Source organism: Dendropsophus ebraccatus, chromosome 7 (assembly GCF_027789765.1).
Source record: "Dendropsophus ebraccatus isolate aDenEbr1 chromosome 7, aDenEbr1.pat, whole genome shotgun sequence".
Lineage (NCBI taxonomy): Eukaryota > Metazoa > Chordata > Amphibia > Anura > Hylidae > Dendropsophus > Dendropsophus ebraccatus.
The window spans coordinates 55,896,528-55,910,751 of NC_091460.1; the positions used below are offsets into that span (position 1 = coordinate 55,896,528).

Consider the following 14,224-nt stretch of genomic DNA (forward strand, 5'->3'; position numbering starts at 1 on the left):
ATCCCGGCCAGAGTGTATACTGTGTGTATACACTCTGGCTGGGATTTCTTCAGCTGCAGCACATTGTAGGTAAAGTATTAATCACGGCCGTAACGGCTGTGATTAATACTTTACTTACGTTGTGTTACCATAGCCTTAGGAGAGAAGCATTCTTAGGCATGCTTCTCTTAGCCTGTTGTAGTGTTTGGTGGGGGCCTGAACACTAAGACTCTGATCAATCAAGACCTTTGACTTATCTCCTTTGACTTTTTTTTTAATGACAGGGGCGCTTTAAATAAATTTTCTAGGAACTCTGGCAGTTCATCCTTAAAATGGCTTATCAATTTAATGGGACTGAGATGCAGTACCAGGCAGAGCCACTACTGTACATATGGCACTGTGCCTGTGTGAACAAAGAAGGTGATGCTGTACTCTTCTCCCACTAATAAATATTGATGGCCAACATCCAAAGACTAAATCATCAATATTTAAGTCTCATAAAACCCCTTTTAGTCACTTTTCATATTCTAAGTACTGTAATTACGTTTACCATATATATTATTACAGTAATTAAACTGCACGATATATGAATTATCACTATAATTAAATTGCACCATATATACATTATGACTATGATTACAGTACAGTAATCCATAACTTTCCTAGTCGTTCCATATGCCATAGATGCCTTCTGTATATTTCATTCCTGAAATAGCATATTTGCTTACTTGTTGTTTGTTTTTTTACTTTTCTTTTTGGTTGTTGCCGTGACTTTCACTCACAGATGTTACTAAGCAGTCGTTGTTTCATTTATTCTAACCACATTTTCTCAATGAAATATCTCAGTGTTGAAACATTGCTTTATATTGGATGTACTCATCGCTCGAGAAGGGCTTCTAAGTGCACATTCCTGGGCTCTTATGGGTGGTACACGATGAGGAAAGACATTGGCCAGCTTCTCGGAAATCATGCAAGCTTCAGGTCGAGCAGTGATGGGTTAAATAGTAGATCTTAGTGCTCCATTGACTTCTCTGTGTCACTGAACCCTCCTGTCTTAAGAACACAAAGCTTGCATTGTATGCAGTAGGATACTGAGAAGATGCCCCTGATCTTGGCAAGGTCTAGGTGTACTCAGAAGCTAGCTATTAAAGAAATACCAAAACAAAAAGAGATTCATGCTGCCTGATAATTGTCAAGTGGGCTTTCCCACAGCAAACATTTCACTTCTGCAGAGTCCATTACTCCTTCCTCACTCTTTTAAAGGGACATTATCCCTTGAAGAATAGATTTGATTAACCGGACGCATGAGCAACACAACATTCTCAAGTTCTGAGCGAGCTTCTTTTTCTTGCAATGCTATAGGATTACTAGTCCTTTATATTCTATTACAGTAGACGAGTCATGGTTCAATGTCACTTCTCATAAAACCTGTGGATGCTGTCAGAATATACATGACGTGGTTTTCTATTTTAGGCTTACAGTTTATCCAGCTTTTATATGGCTAAATGTTCCAGTTAAAGGAAAAGTCTGGCGAAATTTTTTTATTAAAATATTGTATTGCCCCCCAAAAGTTATTCAAATTACCAATATACACTTTTTACGGGAAATGCTTATAAAGTGCTTTTCTCCCTGCACTTACTACTGCATCAAGGCTTCACTTCCTGGATAAAATGGTGATGTCACTTCCTGGATAACATGGTGATATCACGACCTGACTCCCAGAGCTGTGCGGGCTGTGGCTGCTGGAGAGGATGATGGCAGGGGGATGCTCAGTGTCCCTTCGGTGCCCTGTGTCCCTCAGTGTCCCCCTGCCACCATCCTCTCCAGCAGCCACAGCCCGCACAGCTCTGGGAGTCGGGTCGTGATATCACCATGTTATCCAGGAAGTGACATCACCATTATATCCAGGAAGTGAAGCCTTGATGCAGAAGTAAGTGCAGGGAAAAAATAGCACTTTTTAAGCATTTCCCATAATAAGTGTATATTGGTAATTTGTATAACTTTTGGGGGGCAATACAATACTTTAATAAAAAAAATTTCTCCAGATTTCTCCTTTAACTGGTATCCTATAAAATTGGTCTTGGAACTTAGGTGGGCCAGGGACTAGGGGGTTAGGGACTAGGATTAGTGTTGTACTGTGATACAGGATGTGTTGCCACTAGAAAATAAGTATATTGTGGGCAGGTTCTAAGAAGCATTAATTAATAATGGCTTGCCAAGCTTTACCCAGTGCAAGCCTTTAGGGCAGCCATATACGTGATATAATAGGCTGGGAAGTCTATAGGCTTAGGAAAACCCAAGCTTTTGCAGTATGTTGCCAGATAATGTTGCAATGATCATTGGCAATGTACCCAATCAGTAGAAAGCACAGGTGCAAGAGAAAAATGAAGTATTTTCCATAACAGCTAATACGAGAAATCACTAAAGGGGAGAAGAAAGGGGTTTTATGAAAACTATAAAGGAAGAATTCCTTACAGTGGAGGTCCCTAGAAGAAAGAGAAACTGAAATGCAATGTTAAATCTGTTCTTTTTGTTATGTCTTCAACAGAGATAAAAATCAATGTTGCAGGTCATGTGTACGGAAGGAGGACCGCCCACATATATTGGTGGTAATTGCTTGTGTGTGTCACTATAGCCACTATTTCCATAAATACACCACAATGGGATTAAAACAAGGCCACCATGTGATATCAGCTTTAATGTGAAAAGATTGCATTACCCATTTCAGAATCTCAGCCATATTTTTATTCCGTTAGACACATATACACCAATCTAGCTCACCCCAAAGATACCTAACTTCAGCAGGACAGGCCTAGACAGGGAAAAATATCTGCAAAAAATGAAACTATCATTGATTTAAGATTTTTTTTTTATTCAGTCCCTTTATTTTCACTGACTTTTTTTTTCATATTAAATATAGCAGAAACTATTTATTCTTTCCAGTCTGATACAGTACTCCCAGCTGCCACCTCTGTCCATGTCAGGAACGGTCCTGATCAGTAGCAAATCCCCATAGAAAACTTCTCCTGCTCTCTAGACTGGAAAGAATACACCACTTCCTGCTGGACATAAAGCAGCTGATAAATACTGGAAGACTTGAGATTTTTTAATAGGAGTAAATTACAAATATCTGGCACTTTCTCACCAGTTGATTTGAAAGATTTTTTTTTATGCCATACAAACGTTAACAAGAAAAAGAAAATTTTGTGATTCTTAAACACTTGTTGAAGACAAGTCTGATTTGACTGTTTTAATGTACCCCCCCTCCCTTCACACTATGACTATGGGCCACTTAGGGACAATGTTTTCATGAGATTGTTGATCTCTAATAACAGTCATGTACTGTGAAACAATATATCTGAATATAGAATGATATCGCGGTATGGACAACTGGTGTCTTGAGACCTGTGTGTTTGGAGTGGAGCTAATGAGTAACTAACACAGGAGAGAAGAAATTAAACCAATAAAACCTCCCAGAAAACAAACACATTGTAAAATAATATAAGCCTAAGACTCCAGGGGTGACTGTGATGGCACTAGCACCAAGCACTACAATACGAGAGGACACTAACTTCTAAGCACTTGAACTATTGCCAATCTAGAACTTCAACCACATGGATATAAAGAGGAAATCCAGTCAACGTGACTTTCCAATACATTATGGGCCCTATTGACATCCTGTTTCAGGGTGTCAATCATGTTGTACTTCAGGAGAAATACCGGCGTATAGCAGTCTTTGCCGAGCCCATTAACATAGACTAAATACAGTGTGAGGCTGGGTTCACACTATATATATTTGAGGCTGTATTTGGTCCTCATGTCAGGTCCTCATAGCAACCAAAACCAGGAGTGGATTGAAAACACAGAAAGGATTTGTTCACATAATGTTGAAATTGAGTGGATGGCCGCTATATAACAGTAAATAACTTCCATTATTTCAATACAACAGCCATTGTTTTAAAATAACAGCAAATATTTGCCATTAAATGACGGCCATCCACTCAATTACAACATTATGTGAAGAGATCCTTTCTGTGTTTTCAATCCACTCCTTGTTTTGGTTGCTATACAGCCTCAAATATACAGCCTCAAATATATGTAGTGTGAACATAGCCTAACATTCTTTTTAAAATGATGTCAGTTATTGCTGCATTTTAATTCACCTTTAATTGACCAACGGACATTATTTTTTACATCGTCCTTTCACTGTCTTTACTGTTAAATTTAATGGACTTTTTATTTAAAGACACCCCCAAAGGGCAATAAATCCACCTGAACTAGAATAATGTACCAGCAGCTGTCATTATAATGATGAGCGTCCAAAACTCGAAATGACTGATGTCATTTAAAAAAATAAACAAAAAGGAAAAAATGTTATGCAAACATAGCCATACACGGTCTCCGCAGGACCCAAATACTTGGTTGACAAGGAGAAAGAATATATTGGGGGAATTTGTTTACAGGCATGTACAGCATATTGGATGCCTTGAAACACTATGGGGGAGATTTATCAAAGGGTGTAAAATTTAGACTGGTGCAAACTACCCACAGCAACCAATCACAGCTCAGCTTTAGCCAGTGCTGAAAGGAAAGCTGAGCTGTGATTGGTTGCTGTGGGCAGTTTGCACCAGTCTAAATTTTATACCCTTTGATAAATCTTCCCCTATGTGAATAGGGCCATGGAGAGATGTTACATGATGTCGATAAGCTCTGAGATCTTAGATGACAACTGCTTCCTCTAATAAGAGATCTCTACAGAGCGCTCACATCCTTTTGCCACTGCTTAAAGATTTCTGAGTTAGAAGCTTTTTTTGGTTCGATTTTCCCTTTAACTATCACAGTACAATCTTCTTGTATTTTCACTACTCCTATAACTTTGTCATGTGTGATAAATAGTACTTTCTATGAATGAGTTTTTGGACAGCTTTGGTTTTAACTAAATGAACAGTCTACCTCTGGTCCAAAAAAGAAACTGTATTTTTATGACACATGCATATTTGTAAGTGAAAAAAATGGGATAGAGGACAAATGTTGCAAAACTAAATATAATAAAGTGCACTGCCAGCAGCATTGTTCCTCACAAGGTGCCCTTGACACAGAGACCTTAACTCCTCTCCTGCCGGTAGCAACAGACAAGCATTACAGAGGAGAGAAACAAAACTTATGGAAAGCAATCAAATGTTACGCAACATGTAAGACCAACTCTGAACAAGAGCAGATGTGTTAGAATTAGAGATGAGCGAACCGGGTTTGAGTCAATCCGAACCCGAACGTTCAGCATTTGATTAGCTGGGGCTGCTGAAGTTGGATAAAGCTCTAAGGTTGTCTGGAAAACATGGATACAGCCAATGACTATATCCATGATTTCCACATAGCCTTAATGCTTTATCCAACTTCAGCAGCCACCGCTAATCAAATGCCGAAAGTTCGGGTTCGGATTGACTCGAGCATGCTCAAGGTTCGCTCATCTCTAGTTAGAATGTATGTTTCCTGTTGCATACAGTATAAAGCTCCAATTCATTCTGCACAAGGAGGGGCTGAGATGTTTCCGGCTTTTCCCCCTCCCAGTTGGAAATTAAAAATGAATTTGGTACCATATGAAAGCTTGTTATCTTATTATGTAACAGTGCAAATATCAGATGGTTATGATTCTTATACCTTTTTTTAAATTTTGGGTAGAACTTGAGATGGCAGAGGCTCAAGTAACTTTCACGCCTGTGAAGTTACGGGTCGCCATGAAGTTTTTGTTTTTGCAGGTAAAGTGTGCAAAAGGAAATTTACCACAAACACTAGCGGAGAAGTCTCCTCACTACAGCACTGTCAAAATATTGTCCCTGGCAGATTGGGAATTCTTAAACCATGAAATGTTGAGGTGCTCAAGGCCCAGAGTCGAGGAAACCAGAAAAGAGGAAGAAGGACCACAAAATATAAAAGGGACAACACTAACCTGAATGAACTTCTATGCTGTACATTTTTTCCCCCACTGAGTGTGTCGTAGCTTTATGCCTTTGAAGGTTACCAAGATAACTGTTCTGCTGTCAACTTTCAGCCTGACTTCTCTAAAACCAGTAACACTTGGATCTTCCAAGCAGAACTATGTATGTTTATTCAATTGGGCCAGAAGGATAAGTGGCTGCCAGACACATCTGGTGGTGCATATCTTCCAGAGGAACAAAGGACCTTTCTTTTGCACCAATGGGCCATTACCATGGTCATGAGATTTGATCCGATTTTAATTTGGACACATGGGCTGTTACCATTGAGTGGAAATTTCTAGCTGATGTCTCACATGACATCTATCGGACTTTATGAGTCTATGCTATAGGGACACATTAAATGTCATATTCCCTGCCACATTGGAGTTGTTTGTCTTGTTTAAAGTTTAAAATATGACAGGATTGGTGGCGAGTGAGAACAGACAAAAGTCAAGTATGTCATTATGTCTAACATCACATATACTGTAACTAGGATTTCTGATGATGAACTGCAAGAAGACACGTAAATAGGTGTTAGCAGAACTAGATATAGTATTTTAGCTATGTTCCCTGAACTTTTATGAATGTAAGCATTTTGCTTGGCCCCTGGGCATTCTGTGTATTGCATATTTAAGAATAAAAAGAACAAAGGTAAAAATAGCCTGGAAATCCCATAGCATCAGGGCAGTCGCACCTCCATAACAGACATTACTTTCACATAAATTCTCTTGGTGCACAAGGCAATCATTATGTCATATTGGGACTGATTGTACCAATAAAATGTACACTTGGCCCGAGTCAATGTATGAAGCATTATTTTGATACCAAAGCATTATTTTGATGCCAAAAACAGATAAGGTAAAGGGTCAGCTGCAGAGGGGTAAGAGGCAGGGTTGTCCTCTGTCCCCCTTACTCTTCGTAGTAGTGGTGGAGCCATTGGCTCAAAAGATTAGGAGTAATCCTCTCATAGAGGGTGAAGCAAGAGATAGACCAGAACAGCAAGAGTTCCTTCTAGGAAAGAAGTCTTCACTGGTATGTAAAGAGTGGTACCATATATACAACCAAGTGAAACTGCAAAAAATGAGTTACAGCAAGTTAGACATCAGGGTTATCCATGCTTTAGAGGTGACAGCTGTTTCGCGCTTACAGTGCTTCTCCAGGTCTGGAGCAGCACTGTAAGTGCAAAACAGGAAGTAGAGGTAAAATAATAATGTCAATATCTTGGCATACAAAATTTTAGTAGACCTAAGCAAATTTATGAAGTTTAACATCTCCCAAAACCGGATAAAATAGGTACACAAGTGAGAGTCTGGAATAAACTACCTTTGGCAGACAAGCTAGAAATGGATAGGAAAAGAGATTTTAAAGAGGATAGTCCCTAGTATGTCCATTATTGTTATTATTATTATTATTATTATTATCATTTATCAAGAGGGAATTTGGAGTTGGTGGAGGAAATTGGGGGGGGGGGGGTTGGGAATATGAATACAAAAGGATTATTAGGTAGAGAACTGAAGGAACTTATAAATATTGAAATTCTAATATTGGTAATAAAAAAGGGGGGGATGTACACTTGGCTCTCCTGAACATGCAGTTCATGTCTGTGCACATAAGAAAAAGTTCACATATTATTTGCTGGGTACTTCCAATGTTAGGGGCTTACTAAGGGGGTGCACAGTTGAATGGCGACATCCCTTTGGCGTTGTGCACATGTGGCTTCATAGCTTCTAAACTCAATTCATAGCTTCTAAACTCCGTTCATTCAGCATAAATTATGGCCTGTGCATGAAGGAAACATATCCCATCTCTACTGCAGAAGCACATAGGCATAATATAGGCTTCAAGCTCTGAATATATGCTATTACAGGAAGGATGTTCCCTCCACACTGAATGAGTGACCACTGCTACCAATGAAAGTATGGACATAAGGTTCAGGGAGCAAAGAGTATGAGAGAGAGGGAGAATGATGGGGAGGTATTAAGAGCCACTAAGGGCCCTAGGCATGATTAAGAAAAAATGCATTTACTTTTAAAGCAAATGCCCCCGGTTTTGCACAATAATGTAAAAAGTACAAAGCCAATACCCACACCCAGAATCTCAGCATTTCACACGTTTTTTTCTCTGCATTACAGAATTGATTAAAAAGACAAAAAAGAGTCCTTTTTCTCTTATGTTTTCATAGTAGTATGTTTACTATTAAAGTTGAATTGTTACCCAATTAAAAAAAGCTGCCATTATTGCTCTGACCCCTTATGGGAGATGACATTTGCAGCTACTTTACTGCAGGTAACTTTATTGTTGTTACAACACAGCTTTAAAAGCAAACATGCCCCTATGAAACGACAAACCGATTATTAAGGCACAGAACATCCCCATGCTTTCCTATAACATAGTATAAAGCCCCTATTACACAGGGTGACATAGAGGAGCAAACGAGCAGTGTTAGCACTTGTTTGCTCCTTGTTCTCTGCTCACTGCCACCGCTACCACACACGGCAGCAGTGAGCGGGTACAGTAAGTGCAGGGGAGGGCTGCCCAGGTGATCACTGCCCATGGGGGATAGCGGCGGTCTTCTGCTGCTGCCACTCCTATTCCTGGGAGTGACCACAGCAGATCGCTGCTATCACAGTCGTTTGTCTTTCAACATGTTGAAAGACAAACGACGGCAATGATCAGCCGAAATCATTCACGTCGGCTGATCCTTGCCTTCCATTTCACAGGACGATTATCAGCCGAATTCGGCCAATAATCGTTCCGTGTAATAGGGCCTTAACCCTATTTAATTATTTTTTCCTGTTTTGCATGGTCTGGTGTATTGCAACACAAAGGAAAAAAAGAGGGACCAGATGCTGTGGTCGATACTGACTTTTGGGATCAGAGTTTTCTCTGATCGCGGCCATTAGAGCAGAGGGACAGCTATTGATCACTATGACATAGACTCATACACTGATATATACTGGCCGGTGTAAACAGTCCCTGAAATGTGTGATCTAGAGGTGGTCAACATGAAAATGCAACCATTGTTCACCCCAGCACAGAGCTATACAGGTACGGCTATGTCATATAGTTCTGCTCAGTCCCTTTCACTTTAGCTGCGGACTAAGCAGCATTACTAGACACAGACACATCTGAATGTATGGTACCTGTCGTGGTAGGGTTAACAATAAAAAGGGGTGAGATGCTTGTTGCCTTTACTCAGCTGGATATTACTATTACTTAAAATAATCAATATTAACGTTTTGGAAAACCCCTTAAAGGGCCAATTGCACTTGTGTGACATCAGTTTAATGTTACAAGGGATTTTCCGAGATCACAAAAAAAATTAACCAAAGTGAGGAAATGTTATAAAAAACGTAAGACCCTCACACTGCTCTGCTGATCCCCATCCATCTATGTTTATCCATATAAAACTCAAGTCTATGTATTCCTGCATTGCTGCTTTTCATAGGAAAGTTTACAATGTACACAATGAGCACACTGCTGTGTAGTAAGAGAAAACATCTGACCAATGTTTTTCCTGTAATTTTGGACATCATCCACAACAAGACCTTATCTGTCATGTCTCCGCAGTGCAGTTTTTACTTTATTTCCCACTAATACCAGTCCGTGCATGATACGAGCAATGACTTTCCTTGTTTTTTTTTTCTATTTTAGGGGGTGATACATTTACATTTTAATAATACCAATGCTGAAGGGAAAATATGTGGATTATCATCATTCAATGTAGTAGTAAGAGCTAAGCAACTGCAGGATAAGACTACACAGGGTTGTTTACAGTCTGTAACCATGGAGACACATAGAAGCTGTGGAGATTAAACCGTTTGATATTTTTAATTGAGATAAATTTGATAATTTCATTTAAAAAAAAAAAAATAGTGATGTTGGAATTTGATCTCGGTAACACCCTTATATCTTACATTGTTTAACAAGTCATTTTACTGTATATATTTGAATATATTGTGTAGCAGATGACAGGTTATTGCAGTGCAGCTCCCATTCACTTTATTGTAGTAATTTGGTAATCCATTCCCTTCTGTAGTAATCTGGTGCCATCACTGCACAGCTTCTGGCTCTGTACACAGTATTCACATCCAGCCCATGGCAGTGTTGAAAAAGCTCATAGGCAGGGGTGTCTGGTAATGGCACCCCACCCAGAAGTGGATTATAAGAGGTCCTTTACGGGTGTCAGCCTGGGGCCCTGAGCTCCTGGGGGGCCCATGGCCACCCAAAAAGACATACTTTCAACGGTGTATTGTCTCCTGGCTACAGTTCTGCCATGATTTGCAAAAAATTGCAGCTTTTTGCCGCAACTTTGCACAAATGAGGGCATCACGACATTATCTATCCTATACTATGAATGCCACGCTAGTGCTGCCATAGTTACAGTGGGGGGCAGGCTTGGCGAACAGCCCGGGGCCTATGGTAAAGTTAATTTGCCCCTGACCCCACCAATCAACTATTGATGGCCTATGCTGTAAATAGACCATAAGTGACTTGTTAATTAAAAAAAACACACTTTGTTAAATTGCTATCCACGCTTACAATTGTCCGTAATGGCCAATAATCGCTTGGTGTAATAGGGCCTTTAGTCTTGTATGATCTTACTGTCTAGGCTGCCAATCAGCTGTAATTAAGGCTGGGACTCTTGTATACAGTTGTATTCAAACAAGGATTTAGCTATATTTTTTTAAATTAAAGCTTTATAAAGCAATGCAGAACACTAACTGAATTCAATGAGTGTTCTCACCAGACATGTGTAGTCCTTTAGATCTTGTGTGCTGCTTTGGGTTTAAGATAATAGTAAGGGATTTAAATCATTGGACAATTGCCTCAAAATGGACACTTAAAGGGAATATGTCAGCTATATCAGGCTAAGCACTGCTGATAAAAAGGGAGATAAACAAATGATACCCATCTCTTAGCTGATTGCTGTTTGCAAAGATGTAAAATCATATTTTACAACCCATTCCCACCATTTTGATTATGATGCCAGCCTCTACTAGTGGTGTCTTATCTTACAAAAGGATTGGGCAGTGGAAATCCAACATGCCTGATCCTTCCCTCCTCTCCTTACATCAGCAGTCTGGGGAGAGTCAGGAGACCTCCATACAGTGGGAAGGGAGCATGAAAATATGAACAAACAGAGAAGAATATGGGGATCACAAAAAAGGATAATCAATTACTACATACCATATACAATTTGGTTAATCTGGTACCCAAATGCAAATCTCAGAGATGCCATAGCCACCCAAAAAATATATATATATTTTATTTTAATACAGAGGAAACCAAATATTCCGGATTTGTCTGTTTACAAGAGCTGACATTTAAGTCAAAGCCATAAGAAGCACTTGTCTGCTTAAAATGCCTGATCCTGTGATATATAGAACAATGACTTACTGTTAGACTTTATTATTTGATCTGCTGTGAACCTGTTAAACAGTACATAGAGTGGTATGATATACACTATATACCCATCAGCAATAGCACTGACGCTACCACAGCTGTAGTGAACAATATTGAGAGAATAGCTCCTGACAAGACATAGGATATATTAGGCACTGAGTGCATAGTCAGTTCATAAAGTCGATGTATTGTAAGCTGGAAAATGGGCAATTGTAAGGATCTAAGGGGCCTGCATAGGGACCAAATTGTGTTTCCTAGATGACTGGGTAAGAAGGTCTTGTAGGTGTTCCAAATGTGTGGTGGTCAGTAACTACCAAAAATGCTCTAGCAAAGGACACCCGATGAACAAGACTTGTTGATACTCATAAGGAGCAAAGGCGAGCCTGTCAGCTCCAGTCCAACAGAAGAGCTACTGGAACACAAATTGCTGCATGTGTTACTGTCAGTCATGATAGAAAGGTGGCAGACCACACACTGCATCACAGCTTGCTGGGTAGTCACAAACTGGTCCTGTCTATCACTGAAGGTAAATACAATGGGCATGTGAGCATCAAAAGTGGTGGGAAAAGGTGGTCTGGTCAGTCATGTAGATAGCCAACTGATTTGCAAAAAAGTCCACATGACTGATAAAGCAATGTCGAGGCAGTCTTTAAATCTGTTCACACACTGTATTGTTGATCCATTTTGCCATGATTTTGTAGCAAAGTCACATGAAACACGCATCAAATATGCCACATGTGCCATAGCCTTAACATGTGCCACCTATCTAGACATTGTTGCAGGCCAAGTAAACCCTTTCATGGTAATAGTATTTCTTCCTTATGGCAGGATAAAGCCCCTTACTGCAAAAATTGTTCAGAAATGGAACATCACTAGAACCTTAAGGTATTGACTTATCCTGCAAATTCCCTAGATTTAAATCTAAGGGAGCATCTGTGGAATGTGCTGGAAAAAGTATGAGGTTTTGTGGTCCATGTCAAGATGGGTCAGGGATACTAGGCAGGTGGTTTGGTGTATAATGTACCACATATTAAAAAATCAAAAACCTCAACTAGGGGCCCTATTCCACCGGACGATTATCGTTTGCATAATCGTTAACGATTAACGATCTCAAACGACCGCTATTGCGAAAGACCTGAAAACGTTCACTCATTTCCATGGAACGATAATCGTTACTTATGATCGTAATTGCGATCAATTTTTTTTCGCTTTTTATTTGCTATTGCGTTCGTACCTATTACGAACGACCGAACAATGTCTTATTAAATGCGAACGATTTTTCGAACGTTTTGTAAACGAGCAATGATAAAAATAGGTCCAGGTCTTATAAAGCGATCAACGATTTCTCGTTCGGTCGTTAATCGTTAACTGCATTTCAACCGAACGATTGTTTAGATTCGAGCGATTTAACGATAATCTGAACGATAATCGTCTGGTGGAATAGGGCCCTAACACTTGTATTAAGGACCCTTCCACACATCAGTAGTGCTTTTCTGTCCAGGTCCGTTGTCAAGAATTCCTTTTTGTCTACGTTCCGCCAAATAACATCTGCAATACATCTGTATTGTCTCTGTATTTTCACATCCGTAAATAAGACTAAAGACAAGCAATAAATCTGCTAATTGTGGATGCCTATAGATGTCCGGCCATAAGCTGTCTGCAATTTGTACACATCCATTGATTTCCATGGGCTCCAGCATGGATCTGTAACATATACAGGAGGTGTGCACGGGGCCACGGAAATCAATAGGTACAATACTGTCCTTAGTTATGGTTCTGATACTGATGTGTGAAAGGGTCCTACAGAACAGAGAACTGAACATTACTCCATCCCATGGCTCTCAGGATAAGCTGTGCTCAGGAAAGTCTGCTGATCTTACCAGTAATCCTGTAACCTTCCATTATCAATGTATTATTCAACAAGAAACAAGTGCTATAAAGTACAAGTCTGGCATTATAATTGTAAGCTCACTGTTCCAGGTTAGAATCACTCATAACATGTCACTTTCCCTTTCATTGGTCACAATGAGACGATGATGTGGCATACAAGGGATTTACCTGTAAACTACAGGAAGTACGGATACAGATAACACACAGCATAAGTAACAGATGGAAAACTCTTTTTTAAAGCCATGTCCACACACAGAGAAAATCTTCCACCTCTGATTCTGCAACAAATATGCACGTTACCTGCATAGTCTGCTAATTTTTCCTTCGCTACATTAAAACTTATGAAATCTGTGATAATTCCCTAAAATTGGAGAAAGAGATAAATTCACTATTATCTACTAGCTTGGTTACTCCATGGTAACAGGTGAATCAAATGAGGAGACCTAAGACTATTTTGCCAGCATGTAAAAAAATAGCCTTACATCACCAGCACAAGATAACAACTGGAGAAAGTAGTTATAATGGCATCTAAATGATATATCAACAGGTCACCCTTAACCGAACGGTAACCATGTACTGGCCGTAACCCACCTAATACAGTATACACAATAAAAGTTATGTGGATACAATGAAAATCGGATCAATACAATTCTCTAATATTAAATATATTAGTTTTGCATTTCAGAATGCATATTAACCCATCATAGAAAAATATTATTTGTAAGGGTAAGAACACATGCTGAAGATTTTCTGTAGTGGAAAATGAGCCAGAGGCAGAATTGGATGTATAAAGGAAGGCGTTATCATTGCCCCATCCAGCTGGACCTGTTGCAGAAAATCTACAGCATATCTGCAGTGTGTGTTCCTGCCTTTAGGCTAAGTTCACACTTAGAATTTCTGTTGCCTTTATGTTTTCTTTTGGTTGATGAGTAACATGGGAATTCACCAGCCAAAGCTAATAATGCATGCTAAAA

At 39.5% G+C, this 14,224-nt stretch overlaps 1 protein-coding gene across 3 annotated transcripts in view; it reads right to left on the reverse strand.

Moving 5' to 3' along the window:
* RBM47 (RNA binding motif protein 47) overlaps positions 1 to 14,224 on the reverse strand; it is an 82,125-nt gene that overhangs the window by 66,714 nt on the left and 1,187 nt on the right. The gene's annotated exons all lie outside the window — the stretch shown is intronic.